At 37.0% G+C, this 22,334-nt stretch overlaps 1 protein-coding gene and 1 pseudogene across 1 annotated transcript in view; one reads left to right on the top strand and one right to left on the bottom strand.

Annotated features, from left to right (window-relative positions):
* Magi2 (membrane associated guanylate kinase, WW and PDZ domain containing 2) overlaps positions 1–22,334 on the bottom strand; it is a 1,383,694-nt gene that overhangs the window by 902,637 nt on the left and 458,723 nt on the right. The window lies entirely within an intron of this gene.
* LOC127214408 (high mobility group protein B1-like) lies at positions 20,018–20,911 on the top strand (annotated as a pseudogene).

Here is a 22,334-nt window from a genome sequence, read left to right as displayed (position 1 = left end):
CTTTGTATTTTCTAAGTTCAGAAGCAAATGCACATTTCTGATTTATTTTTTCTGCTTCAACTTCTTTTTCAAGTATTTAATGTGACTAAAACATTTTAGTGATAGTGGAATGCCTACGGGAACAAAGAAAAAAACCTAAAATGAAAGCAAGGGGTTGGGTTTACACTATTAATTAAGTTTGAAGAAAGTGCCATTTCTGATCCAAAGCTTCTGCACAAAGACTACTATTTTTTACACCATGTCACAGCAGCTAAAAAAACAACTTGATCTAAAAGAACAAAACAATAGCATGCTCTCTCAGGCACAAGGCTAACTTGGATGAATGTACTATGATGTTTCAGCTAGCTGGCAATTCATGTTTCCTTATGGATGGAACGAACAAACCAATTTCCTGGTACTGTTGATTTAACATGTGCTACATGCCAGATTCCAAATTGAGTTTATTCCACAAAGCTACTCAAATTTCCCTCAATTCCTACAGAAGAATATAAATTCACAAATTTGCATTTATTGAAATACACACATAACATGAGAGTTATAATCATTGTAACTCTTTAAGAAAGGTCTCAAGGTTCTGAAATGACAACAGGCTGAGGAGAAAAACATTTGCCTTACATGTACAAGGATTGGTTGATTCTAGCACCTCTAAAATGTCTCCCACAAACCCTTAAAATTATAAAGTAGATTTAAATATTATTTCCTTTATACAGAGGAACAAACTAAGGAATACAGTGGACTTCAATTTTCAAACATTGAGACTGGCACCACAGCTGGTTCACCTAATGATGTTATTTGTCTTCTCAACATCTATGTGTTTTGTTGATGTCCCCTCTTTTTCTCCACGTGTGCCTCAGAAGTTTCATTATGTCTCCATAGTAAATGTGATAGTGTTATCCATACTACAAGTGATAATTAGTGCTTTGACTGTCATGTAAATGTGTGCATCTGAGTTGGGTCATGCATCTAAGACCCGTGTTCCCCTAGTACCGTCTCTTCAACTGAGACATGCAATTAAAACTGCTGCTATGTTCACCAGGCAGAGGAACATGAGCTGCTGCTGTCTCCACTAATGCAGTGATATTCTGATCATTGACATGCTGCTTTCCTGTCCACTTCCTTTACCTGTCCTTCTCCAAGTCTCTCATTCAGCAGCTATTTGAGGGTTTTGTTGTCATCATCTCTGCTTATCTGTCTTTGTCAGAAAGAACCAAGAGTAGCAGCAGACAGTTGTGCCTCAGTCATGTCAGTGACTTTGAGTCAACCTTACAGAGTTTAAATATTGAATTATGTCCTAACCAGGCAACGATTTTCTTCCTTTTAATTTGATATGGGATCTTGCTATGTTTATCAAGCCACAGTGAAATTCACTGGGTCAAAGAACTTAATGTTTCTGTATCCTAAGTAGTGAGGACTACAGGCAAGTATTACTGGGTGGGCTAGGCAGCTTTGGGTGCGATATGTACATGCCAGTGCTTAGGCTTCTCAAAGCCCATTAAGCAATAACATCTTAGTGGCTAATTTATAAAATTGGTGAAGAGTACTCTTTTTGCAAACCAAATGGCTATGAGAGTTGTGATTAATTTTCTTCTAGATTTTACACCAAATATTGACTACCCTGTAATGGTTGCAATTATTGGTGCTTGCCAGGGATTGTGCTTCACTTCACACCTGTTGTGTGTTGCTCAGGAGTGTCAGCATGCACACAAAAAAGAGAAATGATGTGCCATGTTTTGGCCAATGAATGTGGTGAAGCCAAAATATTGGTATTATATAGCCGAACTGGTGATCCAGCAATTGAATAATTCAAGTGTTCTGCCTAAAAAAGATATAATCTCTCTTGCCTAAATTTATGAATGATGTTATCAGTGATTATCATAAACAAAAATGTTAAATCCCTGATAGGGGGTCTTTCCTGTAGTTAGTGATGACCCTTCAATTTCATAGTTGTTGAATGTTGAATGTTTGTAATACATTGTGTGGTGCCTGCCCCAGCTCTACAACTTGGATCAAAGTGGCCGATTAAAACCTTGTCAGTGAATCTATACACATTTTTGTAGCCTTTCTTTGAGGCTCAGAATAATGGCTTAAAATGACAGAATCACCCTCATAACACTTATTCATGCATAATTACAGTTGCTGCAAAAAATACTGAAAGTAAAAGAACCTCCCTAAGCAATTCCAACACATTGGCAGGCAGACTAGTTTGTTCCAGAGGCTGGTTATAGAATGTGACTTTAGTATCACTAGGAGTATCTTTAGAAGATAATGGTTGCACTATGGAGCTTAACCTGTATCATTATTCTCCCCTATAACACAAAGGGGAGAGAAACGTGTGGTAATAATTTCAGAAAATCCCCACAGAAATCTAAAATGTGTCATTGCCATTTTTCTCCCTCTGAAACGACAATGGCCTCAACAGGCCATGAACATCCAAGGAGGAATGATGAGGGCTCAGGGGTTGGTTTGTTAATACAAGGCATACTTCATTGAAGCAATATATCTCAACCTTCCCCTTGTGATGACATCTGTCTGGGAACCTGGCGTATATTTTATTAGCCCACTATTAGCAGCTGATTCCATGCTTCTGTGAATAGGAACACTGTCTGTGGCTGTGAGCCATGTACCATGTCCTATGCAATTCAGAAGCAGACACAGACTGAAGTGGGCATAGAAGCAAAGGACCAATGATGCTTGATGCTTTTCCTGTAAAAAGTATAAATGGAGGGACAATTGCCATGCATAATGGTTATAGAGAAATATATTGGCAAAATGGTTTACTATTACACTAGGATGTTTTATCATTGAAAGCTCAGGATGGCAATTAAAGGGTTCAGCAGGGTTATATCTGATTATTCCCTAAACTATTCCTAGAATAGAATGATAATGAATATTTCTTACTTTGGAAAAAGTGAATATAATGAGATTCTGTCCCCAGTGGCATTGTAATTTAAAATTTATGGGAATCATATCCATATAAAATATAAAACAGAAGCAAAACCCTGCTAATATCACTGGTACAACTTGTATTTGACCATGCTATAATATCAGTCATAAATCTTGCATTTGACCATGATAATATCAGTGGGAGAGGTTGCATTTTGAGACTTAATGTGCTAAATCCTATATCACGTACCTATACTTGCCATCCTTGAACCATATGAACATACCAGCAATGTAAGTCCTAGGAGCCACATTTTGCATGGTGAGGGTAATGTGCAGAGAGTTTAGGTAACTTGCTTGGGCAAATGTGTTAGAGTGAGAATTTGAAACCAGCTTTCTCCAATTTCATAGCTTATAATCTTTGTACCTTTCTCTGATTGGATAAAGAAACTATTTATTTGGTAAGAAATTTACTGCCTATCATTTAAACGGAATATAGATCCTGGCCAAGAGCAAAAACAGTGATGCAAGAAGACACACACCTTTTCCAAATTCCTTTCCTACACAGTAGGAGCTCAAGGCAATGCATTTTAGGAACCAATCCTTCCTGCTTCCTCAAGTGGGACAGCTTACCAGAGGGGTTCTGGTTTATTTCAAACCTTATCTCTTAGCAATTAACTCATTTGATTGTAACTTCAACACAAAGCATCATCCTCTGTACACTCTAATATACTACGGGATTTCTACTGCAGAAGAAAGATAGGACATAACTTCAGGCAAATATGAAGGCCTTACGTGAAGAACTATATTTAACCATGCTATGTTCACTCACTTCCTCTATGACATGGTATGAAGGGCATTTTCAGGGTCCCAGTTGTTATTTCCCATGCAATGTGACACACAGACCCTATGGCTGACTTTTAGTAGAGCCTGCATCACAAGCTTGCCACACCACACCTGTCTTGTAAAAGAAAATGTTTTCTCCTAACCTTGAAAAACCAAGGTCTTTGGGTCCTTTTAGAACATGTGTCATAAAACTGGTGATAAACAGACATTGAAGGACATCCAGGGATGTCTTGAGTACACGGTGATGCTAAGGAATTTTAGTCTCCCGTCTGACAGGTTTAAAAAAAACTTGCACATATATATTGCTCTTTTGTTACTCATCACACGTGACTCTCATGCCATGGTCAGCTCAAGTTTTCTGCTTTGCAAATAGGATAAGCCACTTCTGAGTCTTTTGAAATAAACAATATGTCCTACTTGGGTGTTTGAAGCTATGCTGTTTTTCCCCCAGTTGATAGGAACAATTCTACTTTTGAAATGCTTCATTAAAGTATTTTTTTTCTCATTTCTCTTTCACTCTCTACAATACCACACATATATACATACTGTATTATAGTACTTCAAAAATCTCTAGTTTCCAAAATAAAACCCAAAAAGCTAAAATTGTCTTTTTTGAAAGAGAATGCTCTGAAGGTAATAGTTTATCAAATAATTTCAGCATGAAATTTAATCCCACTGATTATTAAAATATAATCAGAGAGAATGTAGACATTATTCAACATACTGACTAAAAGGTTTAGATATATGACATTACATAGAAAAAAAATCAAGTGAAAAATCCTGAGTACATATTCAAATTAACCTTTCTTATGAGTTAAATATCTTGTCATGCTCTTCAAACACCATTAATGAATTCAACTAAAAGGAGAAAGCACAATTTATCTGCATGGGTTTATATAGATGAAGAAGAAATTTTCTATCTTTTCAGTTCCCTGGAAAACATGGGTTGTTTTAGTGCTGTTTCCTTTATAGTTATAATATGTTTTTGTATGGAATGTCTTTTGAATGACCTCTTACAGGAAACTGAGCAGTGATCATGTCCCTAAATTTTCAAGGAAAGTTTTATAGTTACATGCCAGACTTATGCATGCATGGACTGTGGTTGCTTTCTCACGACACTAAAGAACAGAATAATGGTGCTAGAGATAGATCTACAAGCTTCAAAAGTTTGCAACTATAGAGTCTATAAAAGACTCAGACTTCCAGCCTTATTTCCCTTCAACACTTCAAATATGCTGAGAGCATTTCTTTTGGGAAACTTTTATTTGTAATCCATTCAACACTACAATTTGAAAAGAATAGTATCTTGTCTTTTATTGAACTTGTTGTTAAAATAGACTGCAGCAATGGTCTCAAAATAATATCTTTACAAAACATGTTTCCTTTAAAAATCAGTAATAGCACCATTTTTTTCTTTCAGGTTATTTATTTATTTATTTAGTTAATTAGTTAGTAAGTTAGTTATTATTTCCACTTATTTGGCATGAGGAGTTTCAAAGCTCTGAAAATATACAAACTCAGTCAGTCAGTGACACTGGCTTGAAGGCAAACTGATTAAAGGGGAAACTTATCTCATGCCGTATCAAAACTGAAACAAATCCCACACCACAGCAGAAAGTGTACTTCTGCTTTCAGGATATATGTAAAGATGACCCTTAAAAGTCTTGGTTTGATGCAAGACACTATGTTTTATTTATTCCCTCTTGGTTTTTCAAAAGCGTGTACTATTTCATAGTGAAGTAGGTACTCAGAAGAAAGGAGTGTGGATGAGAGAAACAGCAGGGCCAGCCTCCTTCTGGCCCCAGCCTTAGAATTTGAACATGGTTTCAGATTTCATTTGTAAAACATTATTTGTTTATTTTTGAGTTAGTAAAATCATGCATTTGGATCATGTTTTCTCTTCCCTCACCTCCTTCCAGATCATTCTCACTTCCTCTACTAACTCAAGTGCATGTACTTTCTCTCTTCTCTCTCTCAAAAACAACAAAAATAAAAGTAAAAAGAAACAACAAAAATCATAAACAAAATAATGCCAAAACAAAATAAAATGAAACAAAAGTCAACTCCTATATAACAAAACAAACATTGAATTTGTTTTGTGTTTGTCTGCTATTCCTGGCCATTGGTTCTGGCCTGGAGTATTGTTGACATAACCACATACAACACTCCATTGGAAGAAACTGACTTTCCCTTTGCTAGTAGCCATCAGCTTACAATAGCTTCTTAGTCAGGGAGGAAGCTTTAACTACAACAGACCACACATTAGTTAGCAATTAGATAAAATACACACCCCATGTTGCATGCTAATTTTTTTTATTTAGCTAAGGAAAAGAAATTGTAAATATGTGATGTGGGACATTCCTCTGCATGCAGTGAATATGTTTTATTACCATTGGTTAAAAAAGAAGCTGATTTGTCCAATAGCTAGGTAGAGTAGATCCAGGTGAGAAATCCAAACAAATAAACAGGGAATAAGAGGAGGAGTCAGGGAGGTACCATGTAGCCACCAGTGAAGCAAGATGTGATAAAATATAGAATAATAGAAATGGGTTAATTTAATTGTGAGAGCTAGTCAGTAATAAGCCCTTGATCAAACTATTATAATTAAGTCTCAGAATGATTATAATAAGCAGTTGTGGTGACCAGTATGTGGAAGAGAAACAGGCCCAATGGGACTGTGCAAGACAGATTAAAGCTTCCAACTACAAATTTGGCAAATTGTAAGAAGAGGCAAAAGCAAATTAGTCCATCCTTACTGAGACAAAGCAGTGAGTATGTGTCTGTAGGAATACATGAGTCTGAGTTGTGATCAGCCTCCAAAGAAACAGGGCTTTTATTAATGACCAACTGCAGATGGAATAAAGGAGCCATAGCTGATACCAGAAATCATCCAGGCAGAGATTCTTCAAGCACTTTTCAACATTGTGAAGCATCTTTTGTTTGGAGAGATGGATGCTAGCTTAATGATAACATAACATAGAACCTAACAAAAACCTTTAATTTGGGGGTTTTATGGTATACATCCCAAATGACTTCATGATAGTGACTATTTAATATTCTTTGGTAAATGTGTATGTCATAAACAAAAAATAAACAAACAAAAACTTCAAAACAATGTCAGTTACATAAACTAAGCACTCCAGACAGACTGGCTATATCTTACTAGCAAGATTTGTAACTCCAGGAAAAAAAAAAAAAACCTTCTTATATCTTGCAGCCAGTGAATTTTCTCACTGTGCTTATAAGGAGGCATGGTCAAAGCTAAAATTCTTCAAGCTAAGGAAAGAACTTATTCAGAGCCATTAACTCTTTTCCTTCTGTTGTTGATTTCTAAAGTGGAGATAAATGTATAATTTGCAATAAAACTTATATTAAATTAATAAACCAGATGTGATTACTTTTAGCATCTGAGTAATGATATTCAAAAAAGAAGTTTCAAATACTGAAATGTACATTTTTATAGTAGACATAATAATGTTTTTTTAGAAATGTTATATTGATTTACTAAATATATATAAAAACATACATTATATACAAGACGCATATGGTGTAAATGCATATCTTAAGTACTTATTGAGTTAGTGGTGCTAGAATAAACCAGTAGATCCGGTTAAATTTGCCATTCTGATGAATAACCATTAGTATTTTAGTGTGTTTTTATGCACTTTTGGTTTTGCATTTGTCTCTGATAATACTATCTAGAAGCTATGCATTTTTTATAGATAATTTTCCAATCTCAGTTTGGGCTACATATTGCACATAGTTTATTAGGAGATTAGAATTCCAGTTATGAGGGCAAACTGTGTGATCAAATTCCTACTGTTTATTAAGCATGAGAATATGGATACATGATTTAATCTTCTGGGGTCTCCAATCTTCATCTGAAAAATGAAGCCCTCTAGGTAATAAATGAGAGCATAGAGTAAATAAACCCTGGGAATATCTATTATGTTTCTTAAAATGTTCAATTATAAATAGAAAAAATATTAAATATTGTTCAAAATTTTATAAATGTACTCATTATGAAGTAGAAATATGTTCATCATGAATTGAGACCTTACAAAACTCCTTTGAGTTTTGCAAATGTTTGCTTATCCACTACAGTTCTTAAAACATAAGCAATGAAATAGGGTCCAAAAATCTCAGGGAATGAAACCTAAAGAGTGATTTGTTTGTATTTCCTTACATATGTTAATATTATCTTGGTATTTCACAATCTATACTTCTAGATAAAATATAATGTCTGTCTAAAAGTGAGGATTTAAAAGGAGCAATCAGCCATAACTGATCACTGACTTAAAAGGTGTTTAAATTCTTATGACTAACTAAATGCTCTTCCTTAAAGTAAAAATAAAACAAATCCCCCCTTTAAAGGACATTTTGTTTGTTATTATAGAAATTTTGATTAAATTATTATTTAGCACTTCTGAAATACCCACTCAAAGAGTGACCATATTGTATTAAAAGTCAGTTTTGTTTCTTTCTTTTTTTCCCTTATTTTTACATATCCATCCCAGTTCCCTCTCCCTCCCATCCTCCCTCCCTCCTTCACATGGCCCCTGACCACCCTCCAATCCATTCCCCCAACCCACAGGGAGGGTGATGCCTTTCAGGAGGGATCAACAAAATCTGTCAAGTCATTTGGAATAGGGACTAGGCCCTCCCTCCTGCTTCTAGGCTAAGGGAGTATCCCTCCATGGGGAAAGTGCTCCCAAATGCCTTTTGGGCACCAGGGATCCATCCTGGTTCCACTGTCAGAAGTCCCTTAGACTGCCTAGGCCTTCTAACTTAGACCCATGTTCAGGGGGTCTGAGTCTGACCAATGCTAGATTCCCAGTTATGAGTCTAGGGGTCCATTAGCTCTCCCTTGTTCAGGTCAGTTGTCTCTGTGGGTTTATATTGCCTGGTCTTGTCCCCATTTACTTATCATTCCTCCCTCTCTGCATCTGGATTCCAGTTCAGGTTAGTGTTTAGCTGTGGGTGTCTACTTCTGTTTCCATCAGCTACTAGTGAGGGCTCTATGATGGTAGATAAGTTAGTTATCAATCTCATTATCAGGGAAGGGCACCTATGGTAGCCTTTCCACTGTTGCTGAGATTGTTAGTTGGGGTCATCCTTGTAGGTCGCTGGTCATTTCTCTAGAGTCAGTTTTCTCTTCAAACGTATGACTCCCTCCTTAATGGTCTCTCTGTTTCTTTTTCAGCCTCGTCTATTCCTCCCCTGCCTCATTCTTCCTAGTCCCACATGCTTTCCTCTCCTCCCCTTCTCTTTCTCCTAGCTTCCATTCTACTCACTGTACCCCCACTCCCAATATGCTCAGGAGATCTTGTCCCTTTCTCCTTCTTTGAGGGACCTTGTATGAATCTCCTAAGTTCCTCCTTGTATCCTAGTTTCTCTGCCGGTGTGAATTATAGCCTGGTGATCCATGGCTCTATGTCTAAAATCCATATATGAGTGAGTACATACCATGTTCCTCTTTTTCTGACTGGGTTACCTTTTTCAGTGCGGGTCCAACAATCCCTCCATCTCCAGAGAATTTCCTGGATCCGCTATGAGCACCCTGCCTGCCTAATCCATGAACGACCACCCTAAGACCCTGCCTGCCTAATCTTTGACTGCATCACTGGGCCTCTGCAGGAGGAGAGTCTGGGACCATTTTAGGCCGAATCCCCCGCCCCCACACCCTACCCTGGGAACTCCCTGGGTTAGGCCTGAATTTCGCTTCCCCTATATCCCTTCCCTAGATAGTACAGTCCTAGTACTCTGATCCACAAAACATCCCACCCAGTTTTATTTCTTACCAATTTTCTTTATAGAAAAATTTTATAGCATGTGCATTTGATGTATTCTAAAAGTAGAAAAAATACAAAATAATAATAAATGTATATTTAAATTGTCTCCACCAAGCTAACTCCTCTTTCCATATGCAATAATGAAATACAGAATTGAGGCAGATTTCATGTTCCTCTATGAACAGAAAAATTATGCATACATAATACATTCATATATGTCATTGATTTATAAATATACACATATATGGAAATAATTCAGGCATTTCAATAATCCAGTTGTTTAAATCATATAGATGTAAAGACTATATGATTTATTATTCATAAAACATATTCTAATAGTGTTATTGCATCCCTCCAGCAGTCAGGTAGAATGTGTGGTGCTAGGACATTTTTCCTAACAAACACACAGAGTTTTTCCCTGATGTCATCAGAGCAGAGGTGAATAGTTATTTGGAGAATAGTTTATTGCTATCAAGGGAAGTAAGGACTATGCAGGCTATGATTCTCCATATATATTTATAGTGTTCATTTTAGATAAATTTGGCCTATATGGTGATCATTTCTCTCAGAGCAATCTGAGCTTTAGAAATGGAACTCTGAATGGTCATTGTTGCTCTCTGAATGGTCACCATGGCTCTGTCAAATTCTAATTAAAGCAGACCTGCAAGCTGTTCCAGTGGTTGAAGGCCTTTCAGGGACTCAGTGTGTTCAACAGCATTTTGATTCTGTGGCAATGTTATCACTTAAAGCCATGCAGGAGCACGTTCAATGCCAGTTGCAAAGCACCCCATTTAAATTCTCTTACTTCAGAGATAATTTTGTACATTATTCTAGGTATGATAATTGTCTCCCTGAAACTTACTTTTCTTTTCTCTCTGGGTGTTGCTCCTTCTGTATTTGTAGTACTTATATCTATTTTTGTGAACATCAAATGATGAACAAATATTAGAGAGGGCCTTGTTTACAATGTCATTAGTTCAACTGATGGCAAAGTGATGGATAGATAGCCTCGTGGTTCTCTGTGTGAGAAGCCTTAGATTTCATGATAAACTGCTGTTGCATATTGACTATGATGGGTTCTGCAGAATTTGCTATTAGGGGTTTCTTTTTACTAGCTGCTTTCTTAACCATAAAAATCTATGAATAAATTAAATGTTCTCAGTAAGTTTTGTCTCCCCCATTCCCCTCTTGTCATCTTTCCTTTTCCTTTATAAATGCAGCCCATGGAGAGAAGTTGCAGAAATAATCACACAACAAGAAGCATACTCAGTGTGGAATGATGGAACTTGTTCTGGGTACCCCTACTGAATGCTCACATCCTGGAATTACACATCACAAGTTACTTCTCAGGTTCACCCTCTTTCTCATGGTCACTTCTGACTACTCATCATTCCTGCAGATCAGCACTCCTCCTCATTCTATTTTTGGATGTCTAAACTGTGCATTTGGAACATGCTGATGCATATAGCTTCCAGCAATCACAAGGGCGAATACTATGAGCATCTATGGGACCTCTGGTAGTGGATCAGTATTTATCCATAGTATACAAATGGGTTTTGGGAGCCCATTCCGTATACAGGGATACTTTCTCAGCCTAGACATATGGGAAAGGGCCTAAACCCTGCCCCAAATGATATGGCAGACTTTGAAGACTCTGCATGGAAGGCTTCACTCTGCCTGGGGAGCAGAAAGGGGATGGGATGGGGTTTTCTGGGGGGGTGATCGAGGAGGATGGGAGGGTGAGAGAACTGGAAATGACATGTAAAACAAACTTGGTTTTAATATAAATAATAAAATAAAATAATCTGAACAGGGCCCTCTCTTTCACTGTGTGATGCTGTTTATCTCAAAGAATAAAGCTCCTTTTGACTTCTGTGATATTGGTTCACATACAGCTATTTCTAAACATATTTTACATTTTTCTTTTGAGTATCTATTTTCCTTATGATTCATGACAGTTTTATTGTAGGGGCAGGCGAGCACGTATTTTGATGTGTACAATGAGAAAAAAAAATCCTATTGACTCTTAAACCACTTAAAGCTATAAGGATTTAAGCAGTAAATCCCTTGTTTTGTGGTTTATTTGGGAGTTTGCACTCACTAAGTAGTCCAGGCCTGCCTACAACTTTTAGTGATTCTCTGGCTCAGCCTTCAAAATGCTTGCATTACAGGCATGAGCAACAAAAAGAGAATTTAAAACAAGACTGAAAAAGAAAAGTTGGAATACTTTTCCCTCTACTGTGGGTGATTTCTCACTCTAACATCTGACTTTTTGAACTTTAAATATACTTTAAAAGATCAACTCCTATTAGTCAATAAAAAGAGTTAACATATCATTCATAGGAGCTAACTGTTATTACATTTGCCACCCAGTACTAATTAGAAAAGTGAAAAGCTTCATTTTTAATTCCATTTTCTTTAATAATTGTGGATGGGTTAAAAAATCTCATGTCACCTAAAAAGATCAGAGCCACCCCTTTAATGTAGTCCATCTAAAATTTGCATATCCAAGCAGTAATTACTCATTTTATACACATTGGAAAATAAAATATATCTTCTGGGAATTTAGAAACGTTTCTGTTTTTAAATTTATGGTGGGTGCGTGTGTGTGTTTGTGCATGTGTGCCTATATTTCTCTGTGTTTCATATGTATAGAGTGTATGCCTATATGCCTCTGTTTGTAATATGTATGTGCATGTATGTTAGGTGTTGGGGTGAACTTGTGGAGATAAGAGACTGACATTAAGTGCCTTATTGAACTACTTCTCCACCTTATTTTTTAAGACATGGTTTCTCAGTGAATCTCTGAGCATGGAACTCTTTAAGTGACTAGTCTTTGAACCTGATTTGGTGATGGGGCTTACTGGCTAGATTTTAAGCCTGGCTCAGTGATTGGCTAGACTAGTTGGACAGCAAGCTTTGATGGCCCAACTTATACAGCCCCTCTCTCTCCCAATATTACAGATGCATATTTGATTTTCATTTGGGTTTTGGGGATATGAATTTCAGTTCTTATGCTTGTGAAACAGGCACATGACAGGGAGTTTACCCACCGAGATACCTTCCTAGTCATAGAAGTTTCTATACTAATTATATTCTTCTCCTTGTTTATGAAGCATATAATGTGTTACATAATTATAAATTTCATTATTCTACATCCTGTTCTTAGCCCTGTGATGAGTCAAAGCAGTTTAGGTTGTTCTTTGAGAAGTGTTTCTGAGCTGGGTGTTAGTGTGACACATGCCTTTCATTACAGCACTCAGGAGGCAGAGGCAGGCAGATCTCTGTGAGTTCAAGAACAACCTGGTATACAGATTGAGTTCCAGGAAAGGCTCCAAAGCAATATAGAGAAACCCTTTCTCAAAAAATATGAGAAAAAATGAGAGAGAGAGAGAGAGAGAGTGAGGGTTGGAGGGTTGGAGAGTTGGAGGGAGAGAGACAGGGAGATTGAGAGAGAGAGAAATGTCCAAGAAAACAAAGAGAAGTTTATACAATAATTTTGTTTCTGTAAGAGTTTATACAGCCTAATAATAAACAGGTAAATTTAACTGAAAGATGAACTCAAAATAAGGAAAATTATCAAGGAAAATAATGAAATATATAATGATAATGACATAAATTCTTTCAGGAAACATTATATATCTAACGAAAGAAAATGAAAACCTATAAGGCCAAAACTAATGACAGAGAAGAGAAAATTCTAGAGTGAGAGTTTACAAAACCCATCTGCCAATAATTGAGAGATCAAGAAGGCAGAAAATCAGTGAGGATACCATTGGCCTGGATAGCACCATCAATCAATTTTATCTAATTGGCATTTTTAGAACATTCCATTCAAGTAAGATGGGAAGAAACAGGGTTCCCTAGCTCACACGGAACATTCACTTGAGCCTAAGCAATGTGGCCTGAAAAACACCTGTTGGTAAACAAAACTTGTAAACAGCATTTTCTGACCACAGTAAGATTAAACTGAATAATAGTAACAACAGACAGGTATAAATTGCCTAAATATCTGTATACTAAACAACATACTGCAAAATAGCACATGTGTCCAAATAAGAAGTCTCAAAATACACATTCAAAATATTTTGAACAAAATGAAAATAGAAATACACGTTATAAAAATGTCAGCAGCATTTGAAAGGAAACTGATATTAATTCACTGCCAGCATCTCTTAAAGGGAAACTGACAGTAATACATGCATGTATCTGAAGGTTAACCACAATCTGAACTTTAGGACAGTACAGAGCTTCTATTGTCAAGAAACTAAATAATGAAAGTTATAGCAGGTACAAAAAAATTGAAAACAAGAAAAATAATTTTAAAATACCAGTACATCCAGAAGCTATTTGTGTGTGTGTGTGTGTGTGTGTGTGTGTGTGTGTGTATGTGTACACATGTGCATAGCATGGCAGGCATGTGGAGATCACAGTTTGAGGAACTGGTTCCTTCCTTACATCCTGGGATCAGACTCAACTAGCCAAAATGAACAGAAAGTACCTTTATTCAATGAGCCATCTTGCTGGTCCACAAATGCATTTTTTATGAATTAAATAGATACATATCTGATCAAATTAGTTAAGAAAGGCACAAACTACAAATAGCAGATATGAAAAACTGCCATTAGTGCTGATTACAGGATCATAAAAAATAATAAACTAGACTTGTTTGTGAGCACTTGAAATCCCAGTGATCAGGAATGTGAGGCAGAGGAATGATACTGATTTCAAAGGCATCCTAACCTACAAAGTGATACCTCATCTCAATAATGATAACAAAATAGAAGGATAATAAAGGAATAATATAAACAACACAGTGATAAAATATTTTATAACATATATGTAGCAATTTCTTGGAAGAAGCATGAGATATGAAAACACAGAGAGGCATGCCTTCATCCATAGAGGAGCCTGCCTTCTGGGGCCCTACTTCGAGCCTCCTTTGGACTGGAGACTTCATGTAGGAGTGCCTGCCCCAGCAGACAAGCCCTCCTGGAGTCTTCCAGCATCCTGGACCAGCTTCCAACCCCTGGAAGAGTCCCTACACCACCCACTGGAAGAGGAGAGCCATCAGAGTATTGGACCTGTTTGTACCCACCAAAAGAGCACCTTGGACCCTTATCCAACAAGAGAGGGAGAGACCTCACCTGTACAAACTGGAAGATGGGATTGGTAGACTACAGTATAAGAACACACTCAAAAACAGAAAGATCAAAGTAATGCCACCAGAGTATAGGGACTCCACACCACCAAGAACTGAACATCCCAACACAGATGAAGCAGAAGAGAACTACCCTAAAAACAAATTTATGATGATAGAGACTTTCAAAGAGGTAATGAGAAAATCCCTTAAGGAAATGGAAAAACAAAACAAAACAAAAAAAATATATAAAGAAATGGAGGAAAAAACTAAACAGAAATAGCAAGAAACAATTCAAACAGTACAAGGCTTGAAAGCTGAAATAGAGACAATTAAAACAAAAACATACACATACACAGTCTAAGGGAATGCTGGAAATAGAAAAGCAAGGAACTACAGATGCAAATATAACCAACTTAATACAAGAGATGGAAGAGAGAATTTCAGGCATTGAAAATACACTAGGAGAAATAGATTCATTATCCAAAGAAAATCTTATGTCCACCAAATCCCTGACACAAAACATCCACAAAATATGGAACACTATGAAAAGGCCAAACCTAAGAATAAAAGGTATAGAAGAAAGTGAAGAAACCCAACTCAAAGGTGCAGAAAATATATTCAACCAAATCATAGAAGAAAACTTTATGAATCTAAAGAAAGACATGCCAGTGAAAGTACAAGAAGCTTCAAGAACACCAAATAGGGTGGACCACAAAAAACAAGTGCCCTCTCCACATAATGATCAAAACAACAAACATACAGAATAATAAAAGAATATTAAGAGCAGCAAAGACAAAAGGCCAAGTAATATATAAAGGATAACCTATCAGAATTACACCTGACTTCTCCATGGAAACTCAGAAGGTCCTGGGTAGATATTCTACCAACACTAAGAGACCACAAATGTCATCCCAGACTACAATACGCAGCAAAGTTTTCAATCACTATAGATGGAGAAACCAGATTTAAACGTAACAGATCAACTAATCAAGCCCTACACAAAGTCCTGGAAGGAAAACTCCAATCCAAGGATATTAACTACACCCGCAAGAACATAGGTAATAGATAATCCCACTAGACCAACAACCAAACAAAAAAAGGCAGGTTGGGGAGGGGGGAATGCACACACAATATCACCACCACCAACAAATCCAAAACAAACAAGAATTAACAATCAATGGTCATTAATATCCCTGAATATTAGTGGTTTTAAGTGTCTATAAAAAGATACAGGCTAACAGAATAGATAGGAATACAAAATCCATCCTTCTGCTGAATACACGAAACACATCTCAATTTCAAAGATAGATATTACCACAGAGTGAAGGGTTGGGAAAAGATTTTTCAATCAAATGGAACCAAGAAACAAGGAGGTGTAGCAATCCTAATATCTAACAAATTAGAATTTAAACTAAAACCAATCAAAAAAGATGAAGAAGGTCATTTCTACTCATCAGAGGAGAAATCCATCAAGATGAATCCTCAATTCTGAACATCTATGTCCCAAATACAAAGGCACCTCCATTCCTAAAAGAAACATTACTAAAACTCAAATCACATATCAAACCTCACAGACTTATAGTGGGAGATTTCAACATCGCACAGTCAACAATAGACAGGTCCAGCAGATAGAAACATAAAACAAAACAAAACAAAACAAAACAAACAAAGGAACTAACAGACATTATGACCCAATAGGGGTTAACAGATATTTATTGAACATTCCATCCTGACACAAAAGAAGATACCTTCTTATCAGCGCCACATGGAACCTTTTCTAAAATTGAGCACATACTTGGCAACATAGCAAACCACAACAGATACAAAATATTGCAATAACTCCCTGTATCTTATCAGACTACCACACAGTAAAGTTAGAATTCAACAACACAAATTGCAGAAACCTTACAAACTCATGGAAATTGAACAATACGCAATTGTACCATTCCTGTTTCAAGGAATAAATAGAGAATGAAATTAAAGACTTCTTAGAAGTCTGTGAAGACACAACATACACAACCTTATGTGACATTTTTAAATCAGTGCTAAGAGGAAAATTCATAGCACTAAGTATCCACATTAAGAAACTGGAGAATAGTCACACTAGAGAATTAACAGCACAACTGAAAGCTCTAGAACAAAAATAAGTAAATTCACTCCAGAAGAGTAGAAGCAAGAAAATAATCAAATTGAGGGCTGAACTCAATAAGGTAGAAACAAGGAAAACAATACTAAGAATGAATGTAAGAAATATTTTTTGAGAAAATCAACAAGATAGACAAAGCTCTATCCAGTCTAACCAAATGATAAAGAGAAAACATGCAAATTATCAAAATCAGATGAAAAGGGGGACATAACAATGGACATTGAGAAAATTCAGAGAATATTCAGGTCATACTTTGAAAACCCGTATTGCACAAAATTCAAAAATTTAAAAGGAAATGGACAAATTTCTGGATGTCAGTTATCAAAATGAAATCAAGAAAAGATAAGCAATTTAAACAGAGCTATATATAACCTCTAATGAAGTAGAAGCAGCCATCAAAATCTCCGAACCCCAAAAAAAAAAAAAAAAAAAAAAAAAAAAAAGGTCAGGGCCAGTTTCAGTGCAGAATTTTACAATAAGTTCAAAGAACAGATAATACCAATACTTCTGAAAGTGTTCTACAAAATAGAACCAGAAGGGACATTGTGAAACTCTTTTACAAGGGAACTTTGTGTCTTAAAAAGAGAAATTCAAGAAGATACCAGATAATGGAAAGATCTTCCATGTTCTTGGATAGGTAGGATAAACATTGTAAAAATGGCAATATTGCCAGAAGCCATCTACAGATTCAAAATCCCAGCACAATTCTTCACTGACTTCGAAAGGATAATAATAAACTTTATATAGAAAAACAAAAGATCTAGAATAGCCAAAAGAACCGTGTACAATAGAGAAACTTCAGGAGGCATCACCATACCCGATTATAGTCCTGAAAACAACTTGGCACAAAAATAGACAGGTAGACCAAGGGAATTGAATCAAAAATTCTGATATTAACCCACACACCTACAAACACCTCATTTTTGACAAAACAGCTAAAAGTATACAATGGAAGGAGAAAACGATCTTCAACAAATGATGCTGGAATAACTGGATGATGGTGTGTAGAAGACTGGAGATAGATTCATTTCTATCACCATGCACAAAACTCAAGTCCAAATGAATCAAAGGCCTCGACATAAATACAGCCACACTGAATCTCTTGGAAGGGAAAGTGGGAGGTACCCTTGAAAAAATTAGTACAGGAGACTGCTTCTTGAACATGACACCAGTAGCACAGACACTGAGTTCTACAATTAATAAATGGGACCTCCTGAAACTTAGAAGCTTCTGTAAAGCAAAAGACACAGTTGACAAGACCAAATGGCAGCCAACAGACTGGAAAAAGATCTTCAACAACCCCACATCTGAGAGAGGTCTGATTTCCAAAATATACAAATAACTAGTCACCAAAATATCAAATAGAGAATTCTCAATAGATGAATCCAAAAATGGCTGAAAGACACTTAAGAAAGTCCTCAGCATTCTTAGCCATCAGGGAAATAATAAATAAAATAAAAACAACTCGGAGATACCATCTTATTCCTGTCTGAGTGGCAAAATAAAAATAAAAACAATAAAACACACACACATAAAAACAAAACAAAACAAAAAAGACCACCAACACACACCAAATACAGTTTATGTGGGAGAAAGGGGTGCACTCCTACATTGCTAATAGGACTGTAAACTCATATAACTCATCAGGCCACATTGCAAAGCAGTGAGGCATTTCCTCAGGAAAATGGGATTCAATCTATCTCAAAATCCAATAATTCCACTCTTAGGCATATATCCAAATGATGCATATTCATACAATAAAGTCATCTATTCAACTATGTTCATGGAAGCATTATTTGTAATGCCATCCTAGCCATATGCCATCCTAGACTCTTCATCTAGTATCTGATGGAAGTAGAAGCAGACACCCACAGCTAAACACTGAGCTAAACTCCTGGAATCCAGTTGCAGAGATTGAGGAGTGATGAACAAAGGGATCAATACCAGGCTGGAGAATCCACAGAAACAGCTGATCTGAACAATGGGGGGGGCTTTTCGACCCCAGTCTGATAACTGAGAAATCTGCTTAGGACTGACCTAGACCCCCTGAATGTGGGTGTTAGTTAGAAGGACTGGGCAGTCTATGGGGTCTCTGGTAGTTAATCAGTATTTATCCCCAGTATTAGAATGGACTTTGGGAGACCATCCCACATAGAGGGATACTCTCTCAGCCTAGAAAAATGGAAAGGACTTGGGCCCTGCTCCAACTTATATAACAGACTTTGAAGACTCCCCACAATCTGAAAACAACATGGTTGTCCATCACTTGAAGAATGGATAAAGATGTGGTACATTACACAATGGTACATTACACATTATACACTGATGTTAAAAACAATAACTGTGAAATTTGAAGAGAACATCCTGAGTAGGATAACCAAAATCCAGAAAGACAACATAATATGTACTCTCTTATAGCTGGATATTAACCATAAACTGAAGGATTACCATTCTACAATCCATAGACCAGATGGAAGGAGGGACTTAGAGGTGGGGGCATGAGAACAGGAGGGATCAGGTTGGGGAGATGGAGAGAGAGTACTTGGAGAGACAACTAGAATCAGGGACATCTCTGGTATGAACTAGATGCCTAGAACACTGGAAACTCCTAGGAATTTATGAGGGTCACTGTAGCTAAGAGTCCTAGCAATGGGAGAAATGGAGCCTGAACTGGACCATCTCCTGTAACCAGGCAAGACTTCCAATGGAGGGACTGGGACACCAACCCACACACAAAACCTTTGACATACAATTTGCCCTGCCTAAAGATATGCTGGGGTAAAGGTGGCAAGAAATTATATTGTTTCCAGTTGCTGGTTATTAAGAATAAAGCTGCCATGAGCACAGTTGAGCAAATGTCCTTGTGGTATGTTAAATATCCTTTGGCATATGTACAGGAGTAGTATATCTGGGCCTTGAGGTAGATTGATTCCCAGTTTTCTTAGAAATTGCCATATTGATTTCCAAAATGACCATAAAGTTTTGTACTCCCTCCACCAATGGAGGAGTGTTCTACTTGCTTCACATCCTCAACAGAATGAGCTGTCACCTGTGTTTTTGATCACACTCATCCTGACAGGTGTAAGACGTAATCTCAGAGTAAGTTTGATTTGTATTTTTCTAATAGCTAAGGAAGTTGAACACTTCTTTTTTAAAAATGCTTCTCGACCATTTGAGATTCCTCTGTTAAGAATTCTATGTTTAGAGGCTGCGTCTGGCTCCCACTCTCACAGCCATTGCAGTACATTGAGCTCCATAGAGACAGCGCCGGGGCAAGCGCGAGCCCGACGGGCACTGGGCGACTCTGTGCCTCGCGGACGAAAATCAAATGAACATGGGCAAAGGAGATCCTAAAAAGCCGAGAGGCAAAATGTCCTCATATGCATTCTTTGTGCAAACTTGCCGGGAGGAACACAAGAAGAAGCATCCGGATGCTTCTGTCAACTTCTCAGAGTTCTCCAAGAAATGCTCAGAAAGGTGGAAGACCATGTCTGCTAAAGAAAAGGGGAAATTTGAAGACATGGCAAAGGCGGACAAGGCTCGTTATGAAAGAGAAATGATAACCTACATCCCCCCCCCAAAGGGGAGACCAAAAAAAAGTTCAAGGACCCCAATGCACCCAAGAGGCCTCCTTCGGCCTTCTTCTTGTTCTGTTCTGAGTATCGCCCAAAAATCAAAGGAGAACACCCAGGCTTATCCATTGGTGATGTTGCAAAGAAACTGGGAGAGATGTGGAACAACACTGCTGCAGATGACAAGCAGCCCTATGAAAAGAAGGCTGCCAAGCTGAAGGAGAAGTATGAAAAGGATATTGCTGCGTACAGAGCTAAAGGGAAACCCGATGCAGTGAAAAAGGGGGTGGTCAAGGCAGAAAAGAGCAAGAAAAAGAAGGAAGAGGAAGATGATGAGGAGGATGAAGAGGATGAGGAAGAGGAGGAAGAAGAGGAAGACGAAGATGAAGAAGATGATGATGAATAAGTTGGTTCTAGCGCAGTTTTGTTTTTGTTTTTGTTTTTTTTTTTTTTTTTTTTTTTTTGTCTATAAAGCATTTAACCCCCCTGTACACAACTCACTCCTTTTAAAGAAAAAAAAATTGAAATGTAAGGCTGTGTAAGATTTGTTTTTAAACTGTACAGTGTCTTTTTTTGTATAGTTAACACACTACCGAATGTGTCTTTAGATAGCCCTGTCCTGGTGGTATTTTTAATAGCCACTAACCTTGCCTGGTACAGTCTGGGGGTTGTAAATTGGCATGGAAATGTAAAGCAGGTTCTTGGTGCACAGCACAAATTAGTTATATATGGGGACGGTAGTTTTTTTTTGGTTTTCTTTTTTTTTTTTTTTGTCTTTTTTTTGGGTTTTATTTTTTCCATCTTCAGTTGTCTCTGATGCAGCTTATACGAAGATAATTGTTCTGTTAACTGAATACCACTCTGTAATTGCAAAAAAATTGCAGCTGTTTTGTTGACATTCTGAATGCTTCTAAGTAAATACAATTTTTTTTATTAAAAAAAAAAAAGAATTCTATGTTTAGATCTATATAGCCCATCTTAATCAGAATATTTGGTTTGTTGCTATTCAGTTTCTGAAATTTGTCAAATAGTTTGGAAATCAATCCTTTGTCAGATACAGGTTTGGTGAAGAAATTTTTCCATTTTGTAGGCTTCCAATTTTTCCTTTTGGTAGTGTTCTTTGCCTTCCAGAAACTTTTCAGTTTTATAACATTGTATTTAGTAATTGTTGATCTTGGTTTCTGAAAATTTGGTGTTCTGTTCAGGAAGTTGTCTCATGTGACAAATCATTCAAAGCTATTCCAGACTTTCTTTTCTATCATGTTTAGTGTTTCTACTTTTATGTACTTGTGCCTAATTTTGTTCACAGTGATAAATAGTGATAAATATAGTTCTATCTTCATTCTTCTACATTCAGACATCCAGTTAGACCAGCTGTGGTGATATATTGTTTATGAAAGCTTGTTTGAAGATTCAAAAAGCAAAGTTGGTCACAAGACATAGAAGCCAGGCACATACCTTTAATCCCAGCATCCAGAATTTAGGAGGTGTTGATACACACTTTAATCCTAGGATTCAGGATTAAGACATAGACAGATCTCTGTGAGACCAAGGCTACCCAGATCTACAGAAGATTGAATCAGTCTAAAAGAGAATTGTAACTCACACCTTTGATCCCAGGACTCATGAGTGATGTATAAGAGAAGAGCAAGGTCTCAGATAAGGCATTCACATAGAAGACAGAATCATTTAGTCTCCAGCCATGCTGAGGAGGTCAGCACTTTTACCCTGAGGTAAGGATTAATGGCTCTCTGCTTTGCTTTACTGACCTTCAACTTGAATTTGAACCCCAGTGTCAGGCTCTGGGTGTTAAAACTAGCACCATATTTTGAAGATTTTTTTCCTTGTATATTAGTGGCATATATATATACACACCAGGTATCCATTGGTGTATTGATTGACATCTAGTTCTTCAATTCAGTTCTAATGATCAACCTGTGTGTTTTCTTGAAAAT

This window comes from Phodopus roborovskii, unplaced genomic scaffold (assembly GCF_943737965.1).
Source record: "Phodopus roborovskii unplaced genomic scaffold, PHOROB, whole genome shotgun sequence".
In the NCBI taxonomy this organism is placed as follows: domain Eukaryota; kingdom Metazoa; phylum Chordata; class Mammalia; order Rodentia; family Cricetidae; genus Phodopus; species Phodopus roborovskii.
Note: the sequence above shows the minus strand (reverse complement) of the source record. Positions and strands in the feature narration are given on the sequence as shown.